Below are 10,758 nucleotides of genomic sequence, written 5' to 3' on the forward strand. Positions count from 1 at the left end.
GGCGCGACCCCCTTCCAAACATCCTCTGCAATAAATGCCCCTAAACAGCCCGCACGAAACCAAAAAACACCGACAAAAAAAAAAAAAAAAACAAAACCACCTGCCTCTAACCCAATAATAACCAAAATAAAAAATCTTTTCTTTTAAGCTATATTTCAATCTATATTATTTTTATATTTTTTATATTTATATTCACATTTTGATTTAAAATGTATACTGATGTATAATGATCATTTTATAATTTCTTACATTCATTCATATTACTTAAAGTTTATTTTATTTTATATTTTTATGCATCTCTTAATATATTGATTACATATTTCTATATTTAGATTGATATTTCTAAAAGGTTTATATTTTTAAAAATAAAATCCCTGCATCTATCCAAGTAAAAACCTAAAAAAAAAAAAACAAAACACTCTTTTAAACTGTTTGTAAATTTATCTATATATTTTTCGCATTTATATTCAAATTTGCATTTTAAAGGTAGATTGATAGATGTCGTTATTTATATTCTATCTCTTCCTATTACTTATTTTTACTTATATTTTATATTTTTATATCTATCTTTATACATTGATTATATATTTTTATATTTAGAAGTCTATCAAAATAAAATGTATATTCATATTTTTTTAAATAAAAACCCTGCCTCGAACCAAATAAAAACCAAAAAAGCCCTTTCTTTAAACAATATTTAAATATTCATAGCATATTTTCATCATTATAATCACAGTTGCATTTATACTTTCTATGGATGGATTATATTTATAAATGTATATCATATATATAATAAGATAACAAGATAGATAAAATATTATATATATTATATTTCATACATACTGCTAATACTTCTATTTACTTACATTTTAATTTTTATATAGAGTTTAATGTACGTATGCTATACTTCTATACATAGATTTCTAATTTATTTCTATTTCTAATTTTTACAATAAAAACCCTGCCTACTAACAAATACAAAATTTAAAAAATCCTTTTATTTTAAACTATATTTGAATATTTCTATATTCATGCTTTTGATATTTACATCTATATGCTCTTGTATATTATATTACAGTATATTGACGTACTATATTTAGATATATATAATATATTACATGTAATGTGGTATAATAAGACATATACACTAGAATATCTATTAGGTATTGTATCGATTTCTGTGATTTTGTATTTTTTTTCTATTTTCTGTTTATATTTATATATACACGTATATTAATTATACATTACATCCTCACAGCGCATACCTGGGGCTGTTCTGGCTTTCTTTCCAAATGAATTTAGCAATACTTTCCTATTTTTACCAAGACCTATAAAAACGAAACATTTGCCAGGATTTAGTAGTATTCTACACACCCCCCTCCCTGTGCATTTTGGGGCAGCTTTGGGTCCCTCGGGGGGACGGCACCCGGCAGGACCCCCCCTCATTCGCCACCCACCTGCTCCTCCGCCGCAGCGTGCGTCCCTCTCCTAGGGACCTTAGGGTGCCCCAAATGACACCAGAGCCCCGAGTCTTCACCCCTTTTTCCTGGCCCCCAAAGAAGGCACAGAAGGAGTCTTAACTGCCCCGGACAGCAGCCCAGCACTTGCTTCCATCCCTTTCCACATGTACATCCCCCCCGAAAGGGACTCTGCCGCAACAAGAAAGGGGGCCAGCCCCCAGAAGGGTCGAAGCTCCTGCCCAGCCTCGCTGTCACGGGCGAGGGGCAGAGAGGGGGAGCGGCAGAGACGGCGGGGACGCGGCACGGACGGCGCGGCACCGAGCGGGGGCCGCTCTCAGCGCGATGCCGGCAAAGCCGCAGGTCCGGCGGGGCCGGGCGGGGTTTGACCGGCACGGGGGGATCCGCCGAGAGCCTCCGGCCCCGTGCGGGGGGACTCCCGCAAGGGCCCGGGGCCGCCGGGCTCCGGCCCTCTGGGCTTTATGCTCCGGCGCCCCCGGCCCCGCGGCTGCGGGGAAAGAAGGAACGGGGCGACGGCAAGAGAGGAGGGCTAGCAGGACGTGAGACAGCGTATGGAGGGAGGGAGGTCGGGCTGCGGAGGAAAGCGGGAGGGCAAGGGAAAGGCCGGGAGCGGGGAAGAGGGACGGTGCACAGAGGAGGGAGAGAAGAGGAATAGAACGGAGGAGCGGGATAGGGACAGGGCAGTGGGGGTCGGGTTTGCGAGGGAGAGGAGGGGAGGGTCCGCGGACAAAGAACAGGAATACGGGGAGGAGGAAGGAAGGGTAGAGGGGGGGACGGGAGGGGAGACCGAAAAGGGAGAGAAAGGGGTCGGCTTTGGGGAGAGAGGGAACTAAGGGATAGAGAGAGAAAGAAGGGGAATACGGGAAGGAGGAAGAAAGGAAGAAGGATTGGTAGAGAGAGGGACAAGAGGGGGAGCCTCAGAGAGCGCCGATCCACCCCGAGCCCGCCCCGGCGGCCCGCCCTGCTCGGGATGCTGCGCTCGGCGGAGCTCGGCTCGGTTCGGCCCCACTCGGCTCCTCGCCTACACTCGGGCTGTTCTCCGCTAGACTCGGCTGGATTCGCCTCTTCGGCGCAGCTCGGCTCGCCTCAACTCGGAGCCGCTCGGCTCCGCTCGGCTCCGCTCGGCTCCCCGCGGCAGCGCGCCTCCCGCGCACGCGCACAGCTCGCCGCTCTCCTGCCGCCGAGCCCCGCGCCCGGCCCGGCCGGCGCACGGAAACCCCCGCGCCACATCAGAGCCAGCAGTTTCTGCGCTAAACCCTTTCTGTCCTAGAAGGAGATCAACTCCTCTACCTCCTTCGTCTCCTCAGTTTTCTTCTTTGATTTCAAAATCAGAGTTACAAAAACCTACTCAACTACAAGACTCAGTAAGTAGCCGAGAAAGTAGTCCCGTCAATTTCAGAACCTAAAGAACACGTTATACTTATGTTTCCACAATTAAAAAAAAAAGAAAAATCACACACGAGTCCTACTCACTGTGTCAAGCCTTATTTAAAACACACAAAAAAACCCCTAAAAGAAATAGTTCCACAATCAAAACAGAACAAACAAGTAACACTAACTAAAACCACGCATCCAAATACACTGTTTATCAGTCACCAACCCGAAAAATCTCTTTTCAACGTGTCTCGTTTGTATACCTCCTCACAACTAACCTTATCCTTTACAAACACTAAATTGCAAATCAAAAAACTTACACGTAACTTACACGTAACATAAACTCTTCAAATAACATTTATACACTCATACCCCAAATGACAGGTAAACCACCAAAAGTAAAATTACTCAAATCATTACAAACAAATACTTGTACAATATTTAGTTACAAAACAACCCCCAAACCACACAAAACCACAAAGAAGTTACCTCAAAACAGCAAACCTACAATTTAAAACAATTAATCCACTAAGACCAAACTTAACAATAATACATAAAAAAAACACCAAAAAAAAACCAAACAAAAAAAAAAAAAAACAACCAACAAAAAAAAGAACACCCACCCAAAAATACCCAATCGCTCCAACACAAATTTACTTCTCAGTATCAAAACAGTACGACCTTTTAATAACCTAATTCTATTATTTCTGCATCTCTTTTAACACCTAAAATAACTACAACTCACACTTGAACCACATTAAGTGAACTTACTTATTAACTAGCCAAATGAAACAATAACACATCTATAACATTAAATAAATTACTGCCAAATAGGAACATCTTTAAACATACTACCTTACAAAATAAAACAACTGTTCATTTTTTATTATTCACACACAATCATAAATATAAAACATTTAAAAAATATATAAATTGATGAAATCACAAGAAATCAATTTACAAAAACATTACAAAAATTTTAAATTAATCAATCACACATAAATAAAAAATAACGAAATAATATTTTCAAGAATTAAAACATCACTAAATAACTTAAATCATTATTAAAAACCAAAATACTCATCTTATTAATAATTACTGCTTTTTATCTCCCCTACCGATTTAAATTTTTACATAGAACTCTACAAAAATCCTTAACAAGTAGATTTATAACTTAAATTTAAAACATTTATAGATAAATATACTTCATGAATAATCTACACACCAAACAACTAAACTAACAAGAAAAACCTAATAAAATACTAATATATCCATAACATAAAAACCCCAAATCATTAACATAAAAACCCATATAAACACATGAAAATACCTACAGTTAAAAAAGACGTACCTTAATGAACAATATTCATAGCTTAATAATTCATTACAAACTCTTACCAATTAATGATTAACATTAATTACTTGATACCAATAAAATACAAGAAAATCTTAGTTTAGCCAATAACTATAATAAAATATCATAACTAATACCTTAAAATCACACTTTATTAAAAATATAAAACGGTGAAGCAACGTATCATAAAAAATCCCATTATTATCACTACACAGATATACGTATATACATCTATCTATCTACAGATAGATAGATAGATCATATATCCATCTCAACAGCAGCATCTGGGACCGATTCCTGTTTTCTCTCTTGTCTCCTAAATTTATTAGCCATAGAGGATGGAGTAAGGAAATAATTTTATTTATCACCTTGTTCTCCAGAAACCTGAAAAACAAAATAAAACAGAAAAAAAAAAAAAAAAAAAAAAGAAAACCACATTTGAAAGGCAGATCCTCACCAGCAGCTGATCCATCTCCTACGGGGGACCATATTCTAGGGCACTTTTGGTGCACTTGCCTGAACCTGTCAGGGCACTCTGTGCTTGCAGAAGAGATTTTTTTTTTTGTCAGGGAGAGGCAAGGGGAGGAGAAATAACGTTCTAGAGACAGCTCAAATCCATTACTGTGCCACTTCCTGTGCAGCAGGTCCTGTGACAGGATGGGAACTGAGGCTGCTTGAAATTTAAAAGCTAAAGACACCAGCACAAGGTGTCCTTTTGCTTTGTCAAGGAAGTGATTCCCAAATCACACAGCCCCCCCACCATCGTCCCTCCCACCACCACCTGAAAGCCTCTTGATTCTCTTCTCAAAAACACAAGGGACACCTCAGAGTTCAGCAAGTTCTGCCAGTGCAGCCCTCGGGGTGCCCCCGTCTCCAGGTCTGTCCCCCTTGCTTTCATCCTCAGCCACGTCATTCTTCAGCCGTGGACAGGAAATTGTCCCCATTTCTCCCGTACTTCCCTGGTTACCTTTTCTCTAAGCCGTGCAGGACCCCCGAGAGGAGGCTGTGATCCTCTATCAGCTCATGGGCAGCTCTAGAGGTGACACGGGCAGCACTCTGTCATATCTCCAGAATACGACGCTGAAACAGAAAATGCAACTTGTTCTTTTACAGCCAAGATCTGATTATCTAAAATAAAATGAGCAATTTGGCTGGTACCCCATCAACTTCCAGCTAAAACGAACACCGCCTGTTCTCAGCAACTCCAGAGAAGGAAAGACATTCTCCCTTCAACGCTTCGCACCACAGGTGCTGCTCTTACAAGAAGTATTCAGGTAGCAAGACAATTTTCTCTTTTTGTCCGAGGTTTTGATACCTGAAATCCTCAGGGTGGATGCTCCCAAACCCGAGAGCTCCCGGCAGGCGAGGTTCCCTCCTGCCGAAGCACTGTGCAGGTGACAAACGTGCTGGCTGGGGAAATAGAGACCCCAAAAAGAAAAGGCCCCGACTGCAGGAGCAAAACCACGGCACCCCCGTGAGGCTCCACGACGGCAGGAACCGGTCCCAGTTTCAGGGGATAAGGATGGGACTGGTTTAGACACAAGCAAAATTATTTCTCCCTCCACAAATCCACAAAACCAACAAGGAACAGATTTTCAAGAGGACCAAGGCAGAATCAGCTATTCCTTTCTGTTTGGTACTTGAGATCTCGAGGCCAATACAAGCTTTTGTGGTTTGGGGTATTTGGGAACTGTTCTTTTTAAATTCTTACCTGGGAGCCCTGGTCACAACAAAGGACTGCTGAAAAAGGCAAGAATGACCTGGAAAATCCTCTGGTAGACATAGAGCTCACAGCAATGTTTGTCACGCAGCCCTTCCCCAAGAAATCTGAGGATCCACTCGTGCTGTTTTGTACTGGAAGCCATAAAGAAAAATACCACCGTCAGACATTCAGACATTTCCAAAGGATACATGCTCCTAAGAGCACAAAACCCCGGTTCCCTCTGAGTGCCAGCTCAGGAATTACCACAGCTTGTTCTGGACTTCTCAATTTTCCATTCCTATCAAATTTAATCGCTAACATCCATTGGGAACAGTCAGTCTGCAGCCCAAACATGCAGTGGAAATGGAATTTTAGAAGTTGCTGTTTCTAAAATACTTCAGTTGAACTCCAAGTTACTAACCTAAACTCAAAGAGGAATTGTAGCTAGCCGGGGCAGAACATTCTTTTCTTGTGCTCACAGAGCATACGCAGCACAACTCATTGTGCGTTAGTATTAAGAAGACAACAAAAACCTCACAGAAATAACATTTTGAATTCCTATATGAAACAGAAGAAAGACGCTTCTAATTAACTACCTGTGGGAGAATGAGGTTTCATTGTATTTTTGCGGCTGTTTCTAATACATTTCTGAAGAATTACTGGGTACCTAAAATGGGACTCTTACCTCAAAATCAAAACTGTAGAAAAGCTGGAGAAAGCCCGGTACCTTCCTCAGGTCCAAACACCGGTGTGACAGAAGGAATCTCTTTACCCTTATGTACACGTGCTCCTCTGTAAAGAGAAAAAGCTGGCATGGTGGAGGAGGACAGCGCTCCCAATCCACAAGCACGGACGACAATTCGTGGAAGCTGCAGTCAGTGAGCGTGCAGCGCTCCGAGCTGGGAGAACAGCCCGGCAACTGCAGAAGGCCTTTGCTCTGAGGCGCGTTCCCATTGCTGCCCACCCTCCCCTTCTCTTGCCCAGGAGGAAAAGCTCAGGCAAGAGCGCACGAGCACAGAGCAGGTGAGGGGATCGACACTCCCCAGGGCTCTGTTTTTCACCCCAGCAGTGACACACGCAGCACGTTCCAGTACCTGGCTTCAGGATCTGCTGTGCCACACGAGCAGCGCAGAGGGTGAGGGAGAAGGTGAACCTGAGGCTTGGCTGCCTGATTCCGTTCTGCACGGCATCCAAGAGATACAGCAACGGCAAGGGCCCCGGGAGAGAAGCCTGAAGCACAGCCCAAATGAACACAGCGGGAGCACAAAGACATCGATCAGCTTCCGGGACATTTCACGGGTCACACAGGTAAGAGCCCCAGTTCAGCAAATCTGAGGCTTTGGCGACGTCAGGATCAAAACACCCGGAAACCTGTGAGAAAGAAACCGAACTGCAGCCGGCTAAAAGCCGTCCCTGCCGACAAGTCCTTCAAACAACTTGTTCACGAGGAGGCAGGGATTGATTCAATACTCACCAGCCCATCTGGCCAAGGTCAGAGCTCTGTGCCCACCCAGGACACGGCAGCCAGCAGGGACCCTTCTCCCGCTCTCCAGCACGGACCTGTGAAGCCAGGGAGAAGTTTACAGAACAGAAGCAGCCAGAAGATGCTCTCTGCTTCCGTACGCTCTCTGATCCATCTCTCCCAAGGAAAGTCCCCACGGATCGGAAGCAACCACCTCTCATTTCTCCTCCGCAATCATCACTGCCTTGCCTTTCTCTGCAAGCGTTTCCTCCCGTGCCCGTCCCCAGAGCACCTTTAGTCCATCTTTTGTTCCCAACCGCAGCTCTCCAGCACAAATGCCACTCCTCACACAGACAAAGCAAACACTCATCTGCCTCAGCTTTTGGCCTAGAAAGCAAAAACCTCAACGCGTCCGCCTACGTGATTAAAACACAGAGACGCACGGGTGGACATAGATGGAAAGCTTTTCAGGAGAGAAAAGAGATGATTCGCTAGCACGCCTCCATACAGCTTCAGAAAAATCAGAATCCACAGCAACTCCTAAGACCCCTGCTGAGGAACCCAGCCCTCCTGGGAACACCCAATGCAGCAGCCACGGGAAAAGGATGGGAGAAGCCAAGCTTGGGGTGAAAAAAAGATGACAACAATACAGCAGCCTGTAAAAAGCCTTCACACAGCAACAGTGGGAACCAGTCCCATTTGCTCCGTCCCTGCTTTTTGGGATGACACAAACAGGAAATGAAAACACGTGCAACACAAGGCACACCTATAGGGTGTACCAGGTGCTCCTTTTGGCAGCGTGGACGACAAAGGTCTCTCTGCGCACTTACAGGCAGCCCGGTTGCAATCCATCCTTAGCCCAAGCCTTCCTCGCCTCCCATTCGCCAGCGCTCTGCTCTGGCCTTTGGAGCGCTGGCCCCGTCCTCCCGCAGCAGCACGGCACCGGAACACAGCGAGGCAAAGCGTGCCGGAGCCGCCCGTGCTGTCAGCGTACCTGTCAGCTCCCGGCGGTGGGCAACTCCGGCCCTGCGGGCAAGGGGGAGACGGCTCGGGCACCTCCAGCGGCTGCTCTGCCCCGATGCTTTCGCGTTCTCCTGCATTTCCCTGCAGCGGAGGGGGTCCGGGACGGGGGCGGATCGTGTCAGAGTGGAGACGGCGGGGAAGCACGGGGAGGCGGCGGGAACGCGGCGGGACGAGACGGGGACGCGGCGGGACGGCGACGACTCGCTTGACCTTCCAAAGATGGCGGCAGGAGGGGCGGGGAAAGCCGGGGCCCCGCTCCGCCGCCCGCGCGCCGCCCCGGCGGCATTTTCCGGCACGCGGTCGCTTCCAGCGTCTAGAGAGGGACGCGCGCGGGGATCGGGAAAGGGGAGTGCAGCCCTGTTCCGACGCCGCTCGCCCCCCGCCCGCCGCCCCCGGCCCGTGAGCGCTGCGACCGCGCCTCCGCCGCCCGCCGAAAGCGGCCCCGCCGGGCCGCCCTCGCCGCTGCCGTTCTTCTCGGTCATCGGGTCCCTTTGCTCTCCCGAATCTCCTTCACCCCTCCCCTCTATTTACAGACACCGCCCCGCTTGCCGCTCGCTCCCGCGCCTCGCCCTTCCCACGCTCGGCGGCCGTCCTTCCCCCCTCAGCCGGCACCCAGCGGCGAGGGGCAGGGCGCTGGCTGGGGGGGGCTGCAGTACCGCTCTCTGTCCACAAGGCGGCAGCACCGCCGCCGGCGGCCACAGCCGGGGGCTGCCGCTCGCCCGGAGGGAAGGGAGGCAGAAAAGAACGGGGGCGATCCCCTTGGAAAAATCCTGAAAAATAAATGGCCCAAAAAACATCCGCACACAAACTAAAACACACTGCCTCTAACCCAATACAACCCCTCCAAAATCCTTTTCTTTTAAACTCTCTCTAGCTATCTTTCATATTTATACTTTTCACATTCGCATTTATCATGTATATTGATGCATGATGTTATTTCGATTCTATATTAAATATCTTCCTATGACTTCTATTTATTTCTATTTTATCTTTTTATAGATCTAGATATATATATGATGCATTTCTATATTTATATTGCAAAAATAGTTCTGTTATTTAAAATAAAAGCCCTGCCTGTAACCAAATTCTAGCTCTATGATATTAATATTAACGATCTCTTATTTAAAAGAAAAATGCTGCCTGAAACCCACCCGTCCGCGGCGCAAGTGTGGCAACAGCCCGTGTCCGCAGTACTGGCAAGGCCGCGGGAAATCCCGGCGGGGCGGCGCCTGCGTGGCGCGCGGGCAGTGCAGCACGCGGACCACGATTTTCCCGCGCTTTTTTTTTTTTTTTTTTTTTTTTTTTTTTTTTTTTCTCCTATCCGCCATATTGAGAAGGTCAAGAGTGTCCCGGCCGCCGCGACACTTTCAAGATGGCGGCCGCGTGAGGACCTCGGAAGGGAGAGGCGTTTTTGCCGATGCCTGTCGGCGCCCGCTCACAACCTGACCGCCCGCGCAGCCGCTGAGCTCACAGTCCGTGGCCACGACACGGGAAAAAGCGAAAAAAATCCCGCGGGGCGGCGCCGGCGTCAGGGTGGCGTGCAGGCAGTGCAGTAAACAGACCGTGGTCCTCGTTTTTCCCGCCTTTTTTTGCCGCCATATTGGGAAGGTCAAGCGAGTCCGCGACAACCCACTCCCAAGATGGCGGCCGCGGGAGGACCTCGGGCGAGGACCGCAGTACCGCACTCTGGCCACAAGGCGGCGGCACTGCCGCCCGCCCTGGGGCTGCAGGCGGGGAAAGGCGCGCAAAGAAGAACAGGCGCGACCCCCTTCCAAACATCCTCTGCAATAAATGCCCCTAAACAGCCCGCACGAAACCAAAAAACACCGACAAAAAAAAAAAAAAAAACAAAACCACCTGCCTCTAACCCAATAATAACCAAAATAAAAAATCTTTTCTTTTAAGCTATATTTCAATCTATATTATTTTTATATTTTTTATATTTATATTCACATTTTGATTTAAAATGTATACTGATGTATAATGATCATTTTATAATTTCTTACATTCATTCATATTACTTAAAGTTTATTTTATTTTATATTTTTATGCATCTCTTAATATATTGATTACATATTTCTATATTTAGATTGATATTTCTAAAAGGTTTATATTTTTAAAAATAAAATCCCTGCATCTATCCAAGTAAAAACCTAAAAAAAAAAAAAACAAAACACTCTTTTAAACTGTTTGTAAATTTATCTATATATTTTTCGCATTTATATTCAAATTTGCATTTTAAAGGTAGATTGATAGATGTCGTTATTTATATTCTATCTCTTCCTATTACTTATTTTTACTTATATTTTATATTTTTATATCTATCTTTATACATTGATTATATATTTTTATATTTAGAAGTCTA

General features: G+C 45.6%; 1 long non-coding RNA gene across 1 annotated transcript; it reads right to left on the bottom strand.

Moving 5' to 3' along the window:
* Positions 1–5,221: 5,221 nt before the first annotated feature.
* LOC128813432 (uncharacterized) lies at positions 5,222–6,456 on the bottom strand. Its single transcript, XR_008439038.1, has 3 exons — positions 6,330–6,456; positions 5,918–6,247; positions 5,222–5,286 (listed from the first exon to the last, which is right to left on the bottom strand). It is a non-coding gene; the product is annotated as an uncharacterized LOC128813432 (long non-coding RNA).
* Positions 6,457–10,758: the final 4,302 nt, after the last annotated feature.

The sequence above is a fragment of the Vidua macroura genome, chromosome 12, assembly GCF_024509145.1.
Source record: "Vidua macroura isolate BioBank_ID:100142 chromosome 12, ASM2450914v1, whole genome shotgun sequence".
In the NCBI taxonomy this organism is placed as follows: domain Eukaryota; kingdom Metazoa; phylum Chordata; class Aves; order Passeriformes; family Viduidae; genus Vidua; species Vidua macroura.